Genomic DNA, 20,754 nt, shown 5'->3' on the forward strand with positions numbered 1-20,754 from the left:
TGTTGATAGAAATTTCTGATTTCGTCGATGTCACACTTTGATGCAGAAAAGATTAATTAGAGTTCGTATAATGTGGATAATATAATGCATACACTTCTTATTCAATACTATTCAAACAGCTTCATCCAATCGTAGAGCCATTGCCTTATTTTGAATTGATTTATAAGTTTTTAATAAGTACATTTTTGAATTCACAAGTTCCGATTTCAGTTTCAGCAATCGTGTGAAATAAGCCGGATCCTTTTTTTCGATTATCCGTTATATTTTTTGTAATGAATCGCTCTTTACATCAATTTTCCGTCAAAAATATTAATTTACCAGAATTAAGTATTAATTACTATGCCTATGCAGACTGTTGTGATAACATGCCAAATGTGGATTATTGATTGTAACTCACGAACATAGCGCCGTAGAAAGTGAAAATGCCAACAGAGAAGGTTAATTTGTAAGTTTTTGAAATATTTTCTTCTTTCTACACGTGTCCTTCTAAAACATTTGGATTTGAGATTAAAAAATAGAATGCTATGGCAGAATGCGGCTGAAAGGAATATTATTGACTGGCTCTATAATTGGTACTAAATCACCTAAAATGATAGCATTACGTGGCTCCTCGTAACGCATTGTTTTTATGATTACAATTCTGGAATATTTTGTTCCAAAATTTTCCTCGAAAAGTTGAAAAAAAACAACTTTCCCCAGATTTATAATCTTTGTTAACCGACTATTACAATTAAAATATATTACTCATGTTTTAGAAGCATAAATGACGCGAGACCATTCAGAGACCAAATTATCACACAATGTACTGATATTTAATATATCTGTGAGGTAATCTTTTCAAGAAAACTTTAATTTTGTTCGGATACTAATGACAGAAATCAGGAAATAATTTGTTTCCTGCTGTGATAAATAAATACCTTAATTATTTTAGGAGCTTCTTTTATTTTTTTTTCGGATTTATGTCAGCAATTTCACTACATGTAACTCCGGTTAAAATCCTTAATATTACCTGAAATCAGAAGGAGATGAATAAGTGAGAAAGATATAAAAGGACCCAAGATATATGACGTCATTAAGACCGTCCATTGGATAATGAAAATAAGCGGGACGAACAAAAGTGGTGATACGGTTTAACATTCCTAATTCCTCCAGATGAAAATAGTTCACCTCACGAACTGAAATCGATCACAGAAATCAGGATCAGAAATTAACGAAACATGTAAAGCAAGGAATAGACGAGGAATGACATGAAAAATATGAATCAGAAAGATGCAAAGTAAAATTCAATAACAATAAAACAAGAACCAACGTATTCGACAAAGGGGAAGCATTCTTTATTGATTTATACATAAAACATGCAACGATACTATCCTTATACAATCGAATATAGCAATGATAGCGAAATGATATTTCTTACCACTGCAAGGTTTTAAATTATACTTAAATTAGGTATGTGTTATTAGTTCCTTGAAATTTTAAACACGCTCACATTTTTCCTATAAAAACGAGAAGGATATAGCATAGTAATAGACGCGTAATGAAAGCCAGAATTGAGTTTTAGGAGGTTAAAACCATTTAAACTGTTCCAAATCGTTCTAGTTATTATTTATAACAAGAAAATTAATAGTTGATACAAATGAACTCTGTTCTTCATCTCCGCACTATAAGTCAACGATTACCAGAACAGCCAACGGGACGAAAACGAGATCTCTTTTTGAAACGCGCTTTAAAAATTCTCAGACTGAAATTGAGTCAAAAAATATGGTAAAAAAGAACTTGCTAAAGTGCTTCACGAGGGTTGCAACAAGAATTTGAAAAACAGCACATGACAGTGACCCAATACCACCGAAAACCTACTCAAAAGGCAGGAAAAAACTAATAGAAGATCAGTAGAGATTGCGCAGTTATTTGGTTTCATCAGGCCGCTGATGCGACTGCCCAGGAGCAACTCAAATACTGAAATATGGACGGTAGAGCACACTCCAAAGCATTTTAGAAAGGTGATGAACGTAATTTCGAAAAAAAGCTGTGTGTCGGTGACCTACTACCACCCAAAACCTACTTCAACGGTAAAGGAAAAGGCAACAGGATATCAGTGGGGATTGAGTAATGAGAAGGTTGCCGTCCTTTTGGCTGGGCTCGCAACGTGGAAGCGTAAACGTTGCCTTTTTATGGGAGCAATGAATGTTAGGAACGCGAGTGTGGGGAGGCGCCGTGACTGCTCACGAAACGCGCGCCAAGCACTTGAGTTCAAGTGCAAACATTTAGAAAATGACACCGCTCGGTTCTCAGAGCTCCTGACGTGCGCGGGACAAGAAATGGGATGGATGGAAAGAACGCCTTTGTGAATCGCGGGAGCGCGGCTGTGGTCGAGGCGGGGTGCAGCCGGAATGTGGGGAGCGGCACGGCGCCTGGAGGGAAGTGGCTCAAAGACGACGAGCCTCAACCCGCACCCGCTCACTTTTATTCTTTTATTACGAGCCCAGGGGAGTTATCGTCCGGGGGGGCAAGTGAGAATGATCGGGATGGCGGGCATTCGGGCCCCGCCGCGCCTCTCAGCGACGTCGGGGCAGGGGATCTTAAAGGGCTGGAGCAGATGTAGCAAGAAAGGCGGGTAAGGGAGGTTAAGTTCCGTGGGTTTTGAGGATGAGTTATAGTGGCGCTCCAGTTTTGGCGGTGTAATAATTTCAGCTGGCTAAATAATGCTGAGCGAAGAAAAGGCGTTGGGGTGTTCTGCCAGTGACACCAACACCACCCGCAGATGTACGGTTTATGCATGTGGTTGCTGAAGACGAAGAATGAGACAGAGAAACCCATAAAACCATGTTGTGAAGGGGGTCTAAAATAAATTGGGCAGATGAAATTTTATTACTGTTACTGGTAAACCTTTTCAAAACAGTTGTCAGAATCCTCTCCTAAGGAGAATAAATGCTAAATTTTCCACTATAAATGTATTGATTCCCTGAGATGTATGGAAAAAATATTTTGCTTATTCAGTTGTATTACCTACTGATACACTAAAGAATGTTTATCATTTCCAACACGTAAATGTTTCTTAATAGATAACTTACGCTTAATCTTCATCAGATTAATTCACACAAAGACGTTTTAAGATGGATATTGATAGATTGGCAAAAATAACCCAAACATTTGGCAATAGATTTAATGTTATGATAATCATGAACAGACACTTTGTAACTTCCATAATATATTTTTAAAAATATATTTTTGACCGATTTTTGATGTAATTATTTATTATTTTGATGTTAAAATTTCATCTCCCTATTACCGAGTGCAGAAAATATATTTTATTACAAAATAATATTTTATTTACTTTATAATGCTGTAACAGGCGAAACCGGCAGAACAATTGAATTTGAAAAAAAACATTGTGGAAGTAACAAAATGTCTATTATTAATAATATGGAACCTTTCCACCACGTAAAAGCTTAAAGTTTCGATTAAATTTCCATTTAATGTTAAAATATTATGAAATATGTACTTAAAATGACGTTATTTAATAGAGAAAAATTAATTATGCAAATAGATATTTCCTGATTCAAGGAATGCCTAGAATCTATGAGAAAGATATGAACGATATTAGCCAGCAAATAATGTTCATAGTCAAATTACGGAAATCATGAACTGAATATGGTAAAACTGACAATAAAGGAAATTTTCCGGTTAGTATGCAAAGGTAGACTTAGCTTTCAGTGTGCAGTCTGCATACATACGGTGCAGTAATTAAGAAGCCCGCAGCTTTGTAATATGACTTATAAAAATTATTTCCAATGCAAATTCACAAGTTGTATCCAGTTTTTGATTACTTAGAAAATTTTAGAATTCTTACGGTAAAACATTTCCCCCTTCACTTATGCAATTACTCAATTTATAAACAGGCAAGCATACCATGATAATAAAAGGAAGACATCATCAAAAGCATTACATCATTCCAACCAACCACGATAAAAATATGTGTTAATAATTGATGATATCATTTGAATAAAATCAGATTGAAATATTGGAAATAGCTAAGACCAGTAATGGCTGAAGATGTACTTTAAGGTGGCATTTGTACGAAAACAAGAACATTTAAGTTCAGGTGGGGTTACAAAATAGTTATTATTTGCTGTTATTAATATAATCATGTATTTTTCACAAGTTGAATTTACATTTTCACCATTAAATACGCCTATCAGCTGGAAAGGGAAATATTTCTATGCAAAAAAATTCATCCTCAAGAGTTTATAAAATGCATCGAGGAAATATTTCCTCTGCATCATTTTTTCGGAGGCGAGACTTTACGCAGTGATTTTAGTTAGTTTTTTTTCGCTCACAATGAAGGCATATTTTCCACATTGACGCTTGCATTAGAATATCGATTTAAAAAAATGAAAAATTCAATGAAGTTCTCATATAAGCCTTTGGAATAATTTCTTCCATATTTTTTACCTTTTTACTGAATTATCAAGTTAAACCGATAACCGATAAGCAGCCATCAGTTCGATGTGTGCTAAGAGTCATTATATTACCATTTTAAAATTCACATTCGAAGTAGAAGACAAACAACTTCAGTTGAATTTTACTAGGGTGAAAATTATTCCCCGCGGAGTGATAGTTAGGCGTTTGATGCAATCTCGTGACGATAAAAGTCTGTTTACATAATTTTGGATAACTTTTATGCTCGTGATCTACGAAACATCGGCTAACTCGTCCTTGAAAACATCTGTTACCTATGGCGTAGCTTTTTTGAACGAGCAAACTAATCATGTGCCTAGTTTTCTCAGGTGTTGCCTGACATTGCACATAATGCGCTCATAGTTTTAAAAGAAAAGAAACAGAAAATGTATTGAAACCACGAGAAGAAATCTTTCCGTATGGTAAATAAGTTGAAAATAGGTCTCTGCGTATAAAATCAAATGTAGGCTTCTGTAGTAAGATATGAAGAGTGTTTCACGAGTTTCAAACTGTCGAGATAGTGGATGGATCTAAGGGAATTTCGTTTACTTAATAACTTAGAGACACTACTTTAGAGCTACGGACGCCATAAATTCACATTGGACAAGTGTAAAATAAAAAATATCGTTAATTTACACGGTAACGATAAAAAATAGTGTTAAACGTGAAATTTATTTTACGTTCTCAACGGTATTACAGAAAAATACTCACCATGTTTTCCATTATAGAGGTAAGCTCACTCGCGGGCTATGAAAAGAATCACTGCATAAAACTGGAGGTAAATCATTTGGAAAACAAATATCTGGATCTGTAAAATCGGAAGCGTAACATTAATAGAATGATTCTCTTGGCATTGCATAGCAGTGAAAAGGCTCTATGAAGGATTCGTAATATGCTTCATATACAATATCTCTCCGTTGCATTGAATCTTCTTCGAATTTCGTTTCTACCATATTTTTACCAAGGTGGATAAAGTTTTTTTCGGATATCTACCTGGTAAGTTGGTTTACCATGATCAACATTTTGGTGGTAGAGTTATCTATAGCTGTGAACCCGAGAAGAATGCGTTAAATTTAACGTGATTCAAAAGTGAAACATTTTATGGCAATTGTCTCAAAGCATCTCCGAAGAGAAATAGTAAACAGTAGCAGCCAATAGTATTAAATTTAGCTCAAAATAACACCAAATGGGACGGAAGCAGAGTGAAATGCTTTAGAGCGTACTTTCTTTGGCATCTACAACATCCGTCGAGGGGAAATTCGAAACCTTACGACTTTGCGGCTTGCGGGTATTTCTCACTCGCGAGGTCGGATCTGGGGCGCCGCCCTGCCGCATCACCTTGCAACCCCCTGAAACTCATCCCTTCGTCTCCTCGAAAGCTCTCAAAATCCACCCATTCATCTGCTATGGCAACAAAGGACGCAGAAAACAAACGCCATAACTCAGCGCGGCCGCACGCAACGGCTGAGGCCGAGATAGAGACCAAACACGCGTGCGTGAAGATCCCCATACGTCAAGCGAGCAGTCAAACTGCGAGCGGATCCTCTCCTCCGACGACTCGGGGAAAGGGAGACTGATCCATGGGACTACGAGAGAGCTCGCCTGAATGGTTGCGGATTGCCAAGCTAGGAAATTCCCCCATGAAATCACCTAGATACCCCTGATTTCCCTTCGACTGTGAGGATCATGATGGAGTCGTTAACCTAAACGAATTAGCACAATTAATTCTAAAAAATTCGTAGAATAAAAACATAAATTTTGGCGAAAAGCTAATCTTCCTAAATCATCCACTCAATTGGTCTGCGCAAAGCTCCGGAACCCCAAAGGTCCGTGGTTTGATTCCCGGTCTCGGGGAATTTTTTCTCATGGTATTTCGAGTATATCACCACAGTAAACGTGGCAGACTTCAAAATATTACGCATGCTTACAGCCACGCGCAACTTCAGCGCGGGTTATAGGCTTTCAGCCGGTTGTAGCTTCATTGAACTCCTCCCTCCCTCTCGATGCCATCCTTGATGAACTGCGGGGGCCTAACATCTAGTACCATCTGCCTTTCATACAGTACAGTTTCCATTGGAATTCAGGATCCTGAATAGCGTAGTGGTCTGCGGAGTAAACCGCAAACTCAAAGACCCGTGGTTTGATTCCCGTTCCCGCGGATTTATTCTAATGGCAATTCGTCCATAGAAATCTATTGTAAGTTAATCATAATACTCGAAAGTTGTCGCCATTTTTTTGCAAGTCGGTGACGTCATTAACAACCTGAATCATTCACTCTCTAAGGGAGAACCTTTCACATGAAAGAAGGAATCACGCAAGATATAAACAGCAATGAACCACTCGAGGACCATATATGAGGCCAAGGAAAAATCAGAAAAGCGCTACTATGCTAGGCTAATTTTGAGACATCATTGACTCAACTGGGAAAAGGGCTATGGCCGCTGGTTTTTCACTACGAAAAGCTCAAAAAGTAGCCCAAGGATCGAAAAATGGAGACTGCGGAATTTAAAAAAAATGAGCGACCAACCCATCCCACCGACCCTTGATTTTCCTTTGACTGTAGGGGTCATAATTTGCCAAAAAAAGCCGCCTTCTTCTTTCCTCGAATCAGTCCAAGCGATGAGGAAGAAATATGGACAATCTCACCGATAAAAATGGCTCGTTTGACTGTAAATCGATTCAGCCCTCCGCAAAAATCGCGCAACGCTGACGCCTACTGCGGCGCGGAGAGATTTAAAAACTTGGCCCCAGGGTGGAGTGGTCGAGGGTTGATTTGGCCAGGGGTGTACAGGCCGGGATGAAGATATGAGCATGCACGGGTCGACGAGTAATAAGCTTCAATTCCCACCCAACTCAATTAATTATCGGAACGAGAGGAATGCGAGAGTTGGAACAATATGGCGCGGTTTTACATCCGTCGATGGCTGCGCGAATCGTAAAAAAGATCTCTACATTTTCGTGAAAAATATCAGCAGACATGGAGTCATAAAACTTTCTTGGTGCCCATAAAAACTAGTTCATCAGCCTGAAGGATTATAACGCACGTTTCCGTTCATTTTTAGCGAAAGAACACGTATTAAAAAAAATAATTATAAAATAACTAAAGCTAAGCATATCGAATTCATCGGTGAATTTTCGGATTACATGTCAAAATGTGAGTAGGAGATAATTTGATTCATTTCGAGTGTATTGAACGACAGGTCAAATCTAAAAAAAGGCTTTGATGAAGGGAATTTGATTGTTTCCAAATGTGGAAATAAAAGTGCATGGATAGCTCCTTATAAGAGCAGGCATTCATTGAATGTAGAGGGAGAAGCTATTATATTGATTTTTTACCAATTTAACAGAAAAAATATCCTTAAGTAGTTTCTCCTCCTATTCTCAGTGATGCTAAAACGCTACATGGATATGCCTATAATTTTTGGCAATTATTTGGTCATCGTGACGCTCAACTCAAAACTATTGCCATTTAACTTTTTTTGGAGCATTTACTTGCGTCATTACTTATTTTACGCTATATACGGAGCGAAATAGTTGTTTGTGAGCCAATAAAAACTAAAATTATAATATTTAATGCTAAATTTCGTAAAAAACGAATGTTTGTTATGTCGCTGTTTTCTCATGGAGTTGTAGGAGAAGAGAAATCACATCAAAGCAACGACATTCATATGGCATGTTGTATTGACATACACTTAAGTAAAACATGAAAAATTCCTCATAAAACAGAGCTCTTCCTGTTTTTAATATCGCTTAAAAATTATTTTCCATATTTTCCCTCGAGTTAGCTCCCTTTATGGTGTTAGCTTTGATATAACCTACTTAAGTTAGTTTTAAACTTTTGTTGCATAAAAATAAAAATCCATGATAACAGGAATAAAAAATCACCGGGAGCAGGATATTATTAATTGAATTATATTCCAAATTCATGTAATGTAGTCACCACGTCATTCGTGTAGTTTCGTCAAAATGTAGCCACCACAAATTGCAGAAAAGGATTCTGATCTCCAAAATCCCTTTGCTTCGTAAAAAACCGTTGAAATATTGTCAGTGGGATATCTTTTGCATATCTTTGCTCTTTAGTCCCGCCAAAACAAGAGATATTTTTTCAAATAGTTAAATTAATTTAAATTTCTGGTTAGCTATAACTTAACACAAATTAAATGGATTATCTTCCTGACCTAATTCCTCCCAACGTCACTTCCTTGCTTTTAATCCAACTCAACCTATCCACCGCATAGATGACCTAAATAAATCCAAGGGTGGCTCGTAAATCGCCTTAGCTGCTTCACTCCGCGAGCACATGATTCATTTGAAGTTCCATACACACAAGAGTACTTATAGAAAGACAGCATTAGTGATTGCGGCAGCTTTAATAGAAAAACCTTAACGTGTCAACGGGGCATTAAATCAATTTACGAGATGCCACATCCAAACGCATGGTGAAAAACATAGCGAAGCCTAGATGCCATTAAAAACCGGAACGAGAAGAGTACAATGAAAATATAGAAGGATACATCCCATCCTTTCCACCAGTTATATATTGCTTTCATTTTACAAAGTGTTTATCGTTTCAAACTCAAGTCATCATCTCAAAATTTTCAAGTACAATCTCAGTTAAAATGTATTTGCATCTCAAATATTGAAGTTTCACATCTACGAAACTTCTGAGGTAACTTTTTCAAAGGTCGGATGCTGGGAATATTTTCACAAGAGCTATACCCCTGAAAATAATTTAATCGATACATTCAGTTTAAAATGAGGTGTAAGTTACAAGAAAATACCCTCAGAGTGGGACTAATCCGTTCCCTGAACGACCGTAAATATTTGCAGCCTGGATATTATAATCAGTTGATTTTTTTGTTGGGAAGGGAGAAAAAAACATATTTGATATTGCAGCAAAAATATTATCAGAGCCAGGGGTAGGAATATAAAAATATGCATACGCAAAAAATACCATTGGCAGCGCTCAACCATTTGAGGGAGATTGACCTCATTTCATTCTCTATTGCAGGTATCCTCCAGAGTTGCCGGTTTGCCTCGATACTTGCGTGTCTAGGGCAGCCATTCGAGCCAGTATCTATTTACAGAGCAATCGCTAGTGATAGAAAAAAAATGACATGGAGCGAGGGCTGAATGGTTTACTCAAGAAGGCGAGGGGTTGGTATCCATGAGGGTGTCTCGATGATGGAAGACGCGGGGATAGGTGGGTGGGGAATTTTATATTGTAGCCAATTTTGTGGTCATACCTTCATTGCTATCACGGTCGGTATTAGTCATTCAATTTACATGGCGTCAATTTACAGCGCAGAGAAATTTAATCCGCGAGATAAAATAAATACATAGGATGCTACACGATTCCTTAAAGACCACTTCAAGCAACCAGAGAACGTTACATAGGTTTTATAAAAAATAAGGTAGGAACCATCAGTGACTTAGAGATAAAGTCTTGGCTTCGATTTTGTTAGCATTAAAGAATATATAACACTCTGAGTGACACATTATCTTGTAACCTAACCGTATTTTACGTAAAGTAATTTTAATAAAAGTAGCGGGCGTGACTTGGAAAGACTTGGAGGAAATCTTTAATCGTAGGAGTTGAAGGAATAGTGGAAAAAGCAAAGTTTTTATTCCTTTAGCCCATATTATATTTTAAGTGCTTACTGAAGCGACGAAATAAGAGAGATGTATTTTGACGAACGGGGAGGTATTAAAAAGTTTTTTCCTCAAACTATGCAGGATATATAAAATATATTGTAGATGGAGCTCAATACTGGCATATCTTCATTAACCAATTCAATTCTTCAGCACTAAATACTAGTACATCTCTGACGTGATAATACACCTCGCGACACGCATTTTAAGGCTACTTAAAGGGTTGTATGTAGATATTAATGCTTATCCCAACTTAGTGAAACCTTTGCTACACTGGAGACGACCAGACGCCGAAATATTTGGAGAGGGTGAGTTTAAATGATGCCAGACACCCTCCCCCCCTCCGCCGCGCTCTCTGGCTTGCCTCAAAATTGATCCTTCTGGGATGACTCCGGAGTATTGCCGGCAAACAATGGGAGCCGGTGGGATTTGGGGCGAGGGTGGGCGGCCAGGACTATGGAATTCATTTCCTCCTCTGTATTTGCCCGTGCTCTCCTTTTTTTGTCCCCGGCACACCCACGACCTGCTCCCGCCAACCCGCCCTCCCCGCCATCCGTCTTCGCCCCTCGCAGCCTTATTACCACCCGAGAACCGCTGCCCCATCTCATTTCCACCGCTCAATCCCTTTGCTGCGTCCCTCCGCCGGTTCTTACGTCCACGGCGGGGAAAAATCGCGCACAGCGCGCTCGCAAAAATCTCACTCCATGATGCATTCCTTGGAGGCGACTGGAATGAGAGTTAGATGGGGAATTTCGCCAATTTACACAACAATCGGCCCATTTTCGAGAGTGTGTTGTCCTAATAGGTGGATACTAATGGCACTGTCCCGGGTTCAAGCCCAATCAAACTACGTATATATAATTGATAAATAATCACCCTACATGCCCGACCAGGCCAGAAAAAAGCGATAGATTAAGAGAGATATTTTGCCGAAACCGATAAATTTGGGAATCCGATTTTCCCTCAAACGACAAAAGCCTATAGTACATGCTAGGCGTTATTTCGTTGGAGCACATCCTTTTCATCTGTGAAAATATCATATTTTACATTGGAAATAATGAAAAATGAGAGCAAAAAGGGAAAATGTAAGTGTTTACAGTTTCAATTTATTCATTCAGATTTCAAGCATGACAATTATCGATTTGGAATATTTTCTTAGCTGTATTCTCAATAAATAATTGAAGCTCAACATTTGTGATGATGCAAAATTCGCTTTAAATGTCCACCTTTTGAATTATTTACACAAAAAATATTCGAAAAAGAAAAGGATGCAGAAATGTATAGATCATTTATCGTAGAGAAAAATATCGCGTATTCTCATTTATTGATTACATTTATTGCAAATTTGTTCTTCATTTGTTAAAGTACTAGGCAGTTGTATTTTAAAAGAAACATATTTGGCTTTAAAGCCAGTGAAGTCGTGGCCTTTACAAATTATCAATTCAAGCGTTGAGCTTTTATTGCGACCTCCTTAAAGATTTCACGTTGACCATTTCAATTTATTCATATTTCATATGCAATCAAAAATTAGCTTAAATAGCTGGCCAAAATCCTTCATTTGTTGTGTAGGTTAGAGAAAATATAGAAATATTTATCTCAAATAATACACGTATAGTACCAAAGCTCAGCTCAGATAGGGTAGTTATGATAAAATCGTGGAATATGGGATGCACTTTTTCAAAGCATTTGGCTGGCAATAACGGGCCTTATTCATGAGATACGCGCAATGATCAGGAATAATAATAATTAATCAAATCTCGAAAAAAAACGTACACTGGATATCCTGTCGTTGCATTCATTCATTTTATACATGAGCCTGTTCCTTGCATCTGAATTTTAAGTAAAAGCATGCTCACCATGTTTTCCATGAACTATACCTTTTTTTAGGAAATTGGTTTCTCCATTTGGGCATGATAAATTCTTCAGATATTTGTTCAAAAGTGTAGCTCTAAGACATTATTAAATATGGTTTTTGAAGCTCTATACTTAAAGTGGTATGTTCCTTAAAGATAAAATTAAAATAAAATTAAAATTACCATAGCACCCAACAGAATCAAAAACAAAAGCAAAGATACGCTTTTCTTTCCAAATAATATTTCAGTTTTTAATTTAAAATATAATGAATAGGAATAAATGAACTTCAGCTTCATCACTTCAAAAGGTAAAAATATTCCATATCATACAGGGACTAACTAAAGCATAATGAGAAAAATTATTCGAGTTAAAAATCCGATATGAGATGCTAAAGGCACCTTTGTATTTACTATTAAAAAAAGCATCAGAAATGGATGAGGCTTATGAATATATAAAAATAAGTATAATTATAAACAAGTGCCTTAAAGCTATGCGAGCTTGAAAAAAGGAGAGAAATTCAAATAATTTATTCAAGTGCAAAAAATCATGACAAGCTGGTTATAAAAAAATTCATTCAATAATACAAAATGCTCATTTTTTTTTATATGTCTACCAAAGCGTAAGGCTACGTGAACATGAAATCGTCAAAACTGAGAATACGTTGTCCCTAAGAGAACGGCATGAAAATTTAAGAAAATCTCGTCAACACATTAGTGCGCAGCCAGACGGAAGAGCGAGAGAAACTAGAGCAATCGGAATGCATCACGTAACACGAAAGCCTTCCACACAAGATGAGCGAAGCACTGCTTACATCAAAGGAATAATATTCAACACCGTGAAGGCACCTACGATAAATAAACAACTCCAGAGTCCAAGTAGAATGCTACCGCATAATAGAAAAAACGTACCTAAAAGTACAGTCTGTGGCTTCAGTCACCTCAGCGATACAAACCACAGGATATGACTAGAGGGAAAAAGGTGAGCATCCGGAATTGGATGCTGGAGGCGCCAGCTACAGATTAGATGCACGGATGGCACAAGAAAGGAGAACTTATAAGCGGAGAAGAGATTCTGATACAGCGGTGACTAGGAGGTGGACGACGGATAGTGTACAGATTAAGAGCACAATGGTGACAGTAAAAAAGATGAAGAGAGCTCTAAAAAGAGTTGCATAAACAAAAAAAATGGAAAAATGCAGGGAACAAATAAAGAGGAAGTTACTGGACAACAAAGAACCATAGGGGTGTTAACGAGTTACGTCTTGGCAAAGGGAAGTTACGGCGGGAGATCTATAGAAAACATCATGAATAGAAACTGTAGACCATGTATCCAGGGTGAGTATGCACAAATTAGTAATTTTGCCAAGAATTAATACATGATTGGTCTACCTTCAACTCGAATCATATAATTTGTAGTACATTAGAGCTGATGAACAATTAGAAAACATTATATGTTAGAAAATCGTTAATGATCCAAACAAATCTTGTCCCTTGGAATAAAATTTATTGGAAATTTTAAATGGATTGTTCTCTGAGTAATTATCGCATTTGACTGTAATGATTTCATTTTGTAGAAAAAAGTATTCATAACCTTAATGAGAAACAAAAAAAATCTAGAGAACCAATGTTGAATGTCAAATTTTAAGCATTGAATATGATAATACTTTAAAAGATCTACCTCATGAATGGAAATATTAAAATACGAACGTTTTGACGAAAATTGGTTGCTCTAAAAATTTGCTCTAATTTGAAAACTGACATAATTAATTTTTTAAGTTAGCAAAAAAAGTAATGCATGAAACGTGTCTTTTGAAGGTAATAAAAAAATACAATATGCATAGAAGAGAATTAACTCCTATGTTACACCGGATAAAAGTTACACTAAACGCTATCTTCTCACCAAAATCATATTATTCAATAGAGTATCAAAACGTATTTAGGTCATACTTTTCTGAGACATTTACTCCATGAGTCACGAAAAAGCGCTCTTCTGTTGTTTTTTCGCAATACACGATCTCCAGTGTTTTCCTGACAACAAAGTCATTCAGTATCATTTGAGTTTTTTCCCATCTCCAATGTATTTCAAACTTATAGGTTCACTTTCACCGGGTTAGAGCGTTTATTTCACCTTTTAATGGCTTACTGGCAATAAAGACGTCCGAAGGTACTTCTCACCACCAGCCAAATACCTGAACTTACGCCATATCGCCCCAACGATCGTGGCCGTTTTTCGCCCGAATCCGATTAAGGTCCCATTTCTTCGGAGTGAAAAAGTAAACGGGGGTTGTCAGGCAAAAAGAAATTATTCTCGAAGGAGAAGGAGGGTTTAAGGGAGCAAATAAAGTGAGCCCAAAGGTAATGGGTGGGCATCTGGCTTCGTCGAGTTTGTAATGAAAAATCCTGACAAAAACTATTAGCAGTGAGCGTGGAGAGAGTGTCTTAAGTCATTGATATAGGATGCAAAAGGCAGGAAATGTAATCGTAACTTCACAGAATACGTAATTGTTAAAAGCATTGCTGCACTTATGCGTGAAATATGGACATAATTTTTGGGATGAATTGTAATGATATCAAGTAAACCTTCGGCATTAACAAATAACGACCTCCTATTTTGACCTGCTTTTTATAAAACTCACAATGTACTGGACAGTGTGGGATACACTATTGCCCGTGCATAGACAGCTGACAGCAAAAAAAAGCAAAAAATGACACCCTTTATTTTAAAATAATCATGAGAACTTTTTGATAAGTCAGGGAACAAAACAAAGTACTTTAGCCAAAGTTAATCACTGATCCTCAAAATAAGAAATATCACGTGAACTTTCAAAATGATATAAACTTTTGAATGCAACAAAAGGCCCCATAAAATCATAGAATCAGGCATACTTTCATTCTTGTTCAGGAAAAATTTTGCTTTATACTTCGTCATTCATTATCACATCACCTATATTAAGTTTATCTAGATCTATACCTTTTTTAAACCGAAAAGTTATTGGCACCCATTAAAGAGAAGTGCTAAACAAAGAACTAATAGGTACCTTTCCGATAAAAATATTTATATTTCCTTGATTATTTTCCAAACCTTGGGTGTGAAAAAATCTGCCACCGTCAGATGCCTTTCCCCTGACAATACAAGATGGTATAGCTGTATGTGGAACATACACCCTAGTTATTTACCTTGGATACACAGATTACATCCAAAATTCTCGTTGCATACTCTATCTTTCCCTTTATTCTACAAGATAGCATCTCATTTCCCACGAAAGGGTCCGTTATGGCTCGCATAATAGCTATGCTGCCTTTCTTTTGATGCACCACTTATTTTTTTCATACTTGAATATTTAGTTCCCATCATAATGAAGAATTAATCCAAATCCCTCTCTTTTTAACGAAACAATCTCCTTCAGGAATACATAATTAAAATTATAACTCTGTTACATAAATGTTGGCCTATTTATAAAAGAAATTCCTTAATTTGTATCAACAGGAAACTGAAAATAAAATATTTGTTAAAAAATTGCAGCTTAAATATCCTGATAAGTACTAATGGCGTAATTATAAGCTGTAAAACTTTTAAATTGATAAAGAATGCCTAGACGCACCACACCATAGGTAAAACTTCAGTCTTCATCCGTTTCATAAAATTACGCAAAAAAGAATTAACGAGAATATTATTTTTAGTCACGCTCTGCTTGGGTAATAAAAATCTAATCCTACAAGTGCAATATAGCAAGACGGTATAAAATAACTGACTTGTGGACTACTTATAATCCTTTGTAGTATAAAAACGCTGTGTCATCATTAGTCAAACACTTCCATAGTAGACGAGGTAGATAATGGTGGCGTACTTCCCGGAACAATGGAGACTCACGCGATATTTCGGGGGAGTATGCGAAAAAAACATGTTAGAGTTATTTTCTTGTGTATCCTTGATTTAGATTCAGGACTGCAGTAATTCTATGCAACTTCAACACCAGAAGGACACGAAAACTTTCCTAAAGTGTTTGAATAATTCTTTTCAAAAATGCAAAGAATACAGCTCAGAAAGATTGTTTGATGGACGAGAAACGAATGTAAAGCACATGAATTCGCAATAGAGGAATTTTCCAAATAGATACTTTTTGGTGGGGCTTAAGAATTTTCTGTGCATATAATTCCCTTTCGTAAATCGTCAATGGCGAATATCCTTATCGTAACCTTATTGCTCTTTGAACGATTTTCTAATTTTGAGATCGATTCTTTGCAGAATAAAATCCGAAATAGATCTATGGCAAACACTAATAAATGATACAAATGATGGTAATTATTAACACTTTTACTATGAAATCGCATAATTTTTTGGGTATATATGACATAAATTCGTCCAAAAGAAATGCAACGGCACGTATCTGAGGTGTATCCAACACATATCCCTGGAATGGACCTCTATGGAGATATAGATAATATATTCATCCGACTTTATCGGTACATTTTCAAAGGGAATGGAGTCTGTCCCCTGAATGTGCGAAATTCACAGCTCTAGGACTTATTCCTGTGTGATCCTAAGTACCAACTTTTCAAACTCATTTTCGTGATGGCTAATCTATGAAACACTGGAAAACAATGAACTGAAACACTGGACTAAAATTTGCATTGATTTTGGCAAACAAAACTCCAGAAAGTCTCTTCGAGTAGTTTGTCTCATAACGATCGACTGGGATGAGTCTTATTCCCAGCCAGTGGTGCCAACAAAATAGCTATCAAAGATGGGACTAATGGGATTGGAAAGGATGCTTCCAACATAACGGAAAGGCTGGCAGGAAAGAAAAGAATTGCATGAATGCGTTCTAGTAGAATTATGTATGGATGCTCAAAATTGCAAAGTAAAGTACTAGAGCACATTTTCTCCTATGAGTGTTAAAATGAATATTGTAAAAATTCCTCTTTAAATAGAACTTGTATTATCTATAATGTGCTGTGCAACGACCTAAATTTGAGCATCGAAGGAAATTTTGCTCCAAGGTGATAGAAATTTTGTACCAAATGAAATTGCAAACCAAAACTATGCATGTGCATGACCAGTCTGACTCTATCATATAGAATTCGTGTTTATTTTGTCACAAACGTTCATTCATTAATTATATTTATGAGTTGAATGTAAGTAAAATGCAATAATGAATGTTCACATTAATATACTTACCACTGCCGGCCACTGGGCGAGACCCTCCGTGCCACACTCAGATTTAGCTCCCGAATCAAATTAACGGGGTATCTGGGTTGGGTAATTTGGCCACGTGTGGTGAGGACATCGCCGGAGCGATGGCAAGTGCGCGCCTCTAGGGATTGCGGGAAAACAGGGGCGAGGGCTCTTTCCGACCCTAGGCCCACGGATTGTGCCTCCAGAATGGCGGACTTGGATCATTTCTCCTTCCTTTCGAGGTTGAATGCATAAATCTCCAATCTCCTCATTGATGGGCCACGCGATAACGGCACACACCTCTATCTGTACTCCCCTTCTCCTTCAGCAGTAACCCCCCTCGAAAGCATAAAGGCAGCATGATGACAGAAGTTGATACTACGAATACGACGGGGTGATATCGTTCGGGTAGGGTTACTGAAGATTGCAGGATTTTAAAACAGGGTCATTTTTTTCTTGTAGCTTAAAAGAGCGTAGGAGAGCATAAGCAACGAATACATGCACATGCATAACCGTAGGATAAGATATCATTAAGGGAAAGGGACATAATTAATTTCAATAAGAAATATAATCTAAGAAATTGATCAAATAATGAAAATATAATTTACTGCCTTAGGAAGGTTTTCTGAAAAATAAATTTCTTTTTTACTTAATATATATATTGCAAAGACATAGAAATTAAAAATCAAAACCTGTTAAAACATGATGTTTTGCGGATTAATTTGATTTTGTTAGCCACGATATTTTCAAAACTAGAATAAAACCCGCAGAAAGAATTTTGATTGGGCTTTAAGGATTAACATGTAGCTGCTAAGATAAGGCGCAATAAACAATCCGCAGTTACTTTCGCGTGTTGAAAAATCATCAATGCATCTTTATGACTTTCTCGAAGAAACATTTTCTTTGCTTTACTTCAAAATCCATGCAAAGAAGCCTAAGCACTGAATCTCAGCCAACATAACAAAAACACTTCTTGTGAAAGAATTTTAGCAAATATTTTATGACGATTATTTGTGCAATGAGAAATTGGCCTATTGAAGCGGTACTAAAACCAAATCAGAAGTTAATATTTTTGAGAACCTAAAAACTTTTTCTAATAAAATATGAACTATGGGTTGCATTAGAAATTAACATATTGTGGTCCGTTCACGTAAAATTACATGTTTCCTCATCCAGCGGTAGTGGTCTGGTCACGTATTTTTACGTGTTTTTGTAATATGATTTGTCACTTCCCTCTACGGAATTCTTTTGCGCTGTTTGACCAAGTTGATTGTTCTTAAATAGAATAAATAATAAAAATACATACATTAAAAATATATGTTCATTATAAAAACGTGTATATGATTGTGCCAAAAAATGCCTAACTGCTCAAGTTGTGTGAGTTTAATGGTATACTTGTAGCTTCTGGGTAGAAATTAAAAAAATGGCCGGCCTCCGGGACTAGTCAAATGCAAAGGGCATCGGACCAAGAAGTGTTAAATGCCGAAATAAATTATTGAGAAATAATTGCTATCAAGTAGTTGATAAAGCATGAGAATTTTAAATACATTTGCGGATCACATAAAATAGAAAGTTCTCGCGGTTTTTAAGTGGGTCAGTAAAGCGGACGTTTTTCAATGGATGCCTAACGAAATAAGAATGGAACACAAAATCATCAAAACTTGGTAGCAACAGCAATTTCGGCCAATCAACAGCAACCCTCAAGGCTAAAAGTTAGAATGGCTCGGTATGCACGTAGATGGAATGCATAGAATGGCCCCAAGATGGATAGCACCCTTGAGCAAATAAAATTGCATCAGTTCCGAAAATCACCATACCAAATTTTGGACACAACCTGTATGATCTCACTCAAGGTAAGTATATTAAGGCCGTAAAGGTTTAAAAAATAAAATAAAATAATTTTGTTTTATTTTATTCCATAATGAAGCAATTCTACAAAATAACGCCTGAGACCGTGTCTTATATGTTAAAAAAAAATAAACGTGTACTAAAAAGCTACATTATTTTTGCTGCTTGTGACGAAGTTGAAATAGAAAAAAAAACATTATATCTGAGAGGAAACAGAAATCAGAAATGATTTAGCACCAACAAGCCCAGCTCCAATCAGTCTGATATGTTCAGTACAAAGTGTACTCAGTTACCAGAAAATTATGGTAAAGAGCAGTGCAAAGGCACAACTGACCCCAATTTTGAGCATGCAGTTGCAGTATTGGTGTACTACGGCGTATTGCGGCTGGAGAGCGCGTATGGGTGATATGAGTAACAACAATGCTAGCCGTAGATAAGCTATGCAGAGATCAACCGCTCTATTTTCGCTTGGAGTCAGGCCTAAATCGCTCACACATATTTCCCTAGAAAGCGAATGGCAGACATATCTTAACTGAAATAGCATCTCGAATGAATTATGCCCCAATATTTAAATTTTATGAAATAGTATTGAGAATTATATTTGAAAAAGACAGAATTATTTAAGATAACTTATGTAAAACGCATTACATCTAAAAACTAATGGTAAAAGTTACTGAGTGTGCAATCTCATGTGAAGCATTCTAGTAATTCCTTACTCTTGGCTCTTGCAGTTTTTACCGACATAATTTCAAGAGTTACTTTGTAAAGTCTTCAAGTTAGGAGGGCATTCGTCCTTACAATCAGAACTCGTTTTCATGTATGAGAGGATTTCTATATCAAAAATAGAAAAGTATTGTTTACGATCTTAAGCAAGAAAAATTGAACTAAATCTAGAACCACAAAACTTTGACTGCAAAAGACACTGCGATTATTACGATATGCAAAGCAAAACACTATCTTAAACCATGACGAGATTTTTAATGCACTCAGAAAACTTGGAACAATAGGAACTTCGTTGACCTCTCAAATCAACCAGCATACCAGCTTCTCAACATGGGCGACATTGAAATACTTGAAAAGTCAAATAATCAACCTAAGCAACTTTAGCGTGGAGAAAATCTAGGCAAAAATATACTTCACCATAAGGGATGAAAATTTTGCAAAAAGGAATTTACAAATATTTGTTCTGCACCGATCTTAGGCTATTACTATAAACTTCTTCAGATTAAGGCAAAAACCAAGTACCTAAATATTAATTTATTTATTTGTAGGTCAATTATTACCGTAACCCTTTGACTCAATGGAACCTAGCATTTATTAACATACCAGAGCTACCTCGCGTGAGGGATATAAAGTAAGAATGTAGTTTAGTGTAAACATTTACATATTTATATTTTGTGATGACTGTCACTAAAAGTACAATAGTCTTTGTTATGATAGCAATTACGGCTTAGATATGTGCTCGTTTAGAGGGAGGAAAAGCAATTGGGTAAATTTGCCTCTTTTTACAAAAGTAAATACACCAGCAACAAAGAAGTTCACATGGCTTATAATGGCTTTGGGATTTCTGGAATGTGTGTCATGCACCAAGGACATTTCATAATTTCCGTGCCCGCAAAATATTAGAGTTTCAGGAGTGAAAGGACGTTTGGGTGGATGCGATCGATCCAGAGACCCGCCCGCAAAACACAGGAAAAAGGGAAGCGCACGCTGGCGATGGAGTCATCGAGTTCATTCCCGTTCACAGTTTCACTAGCTGACTTCCCA

At 36.8% G+C, this 20,754-nt stretch overlaps 1 protein-coding gene across 1 annotated transcript in view; it reads right to left on the minus strand.

Annotated features, from left to right (window-relative positions):
- LOC124171843 (tyrosine-protein phosphatase 99A) overlaps nucleotides 1–20,754 on the minus strand; it is a 1,017,936-nt gene that overhangs the window by 498,622 nt on the left and 498,560 nt on the right. The gene's annotated exons all lie outside the window — the stretch shown is intronic.

Source organism: Ischnura elegans, chromosome X (genome assembly GCF_921293095.1).
Source record: "Ischnura elegans chromosome X, ioIscEleg1.1, whole genome shotgun sequence".
NCBI classification, from domain to species: Eukaryota; Metazoa; Arthropoda; class Insecta; order Odonata; family Coenagrionidae; genus Ischnura; species Ischnura elegans.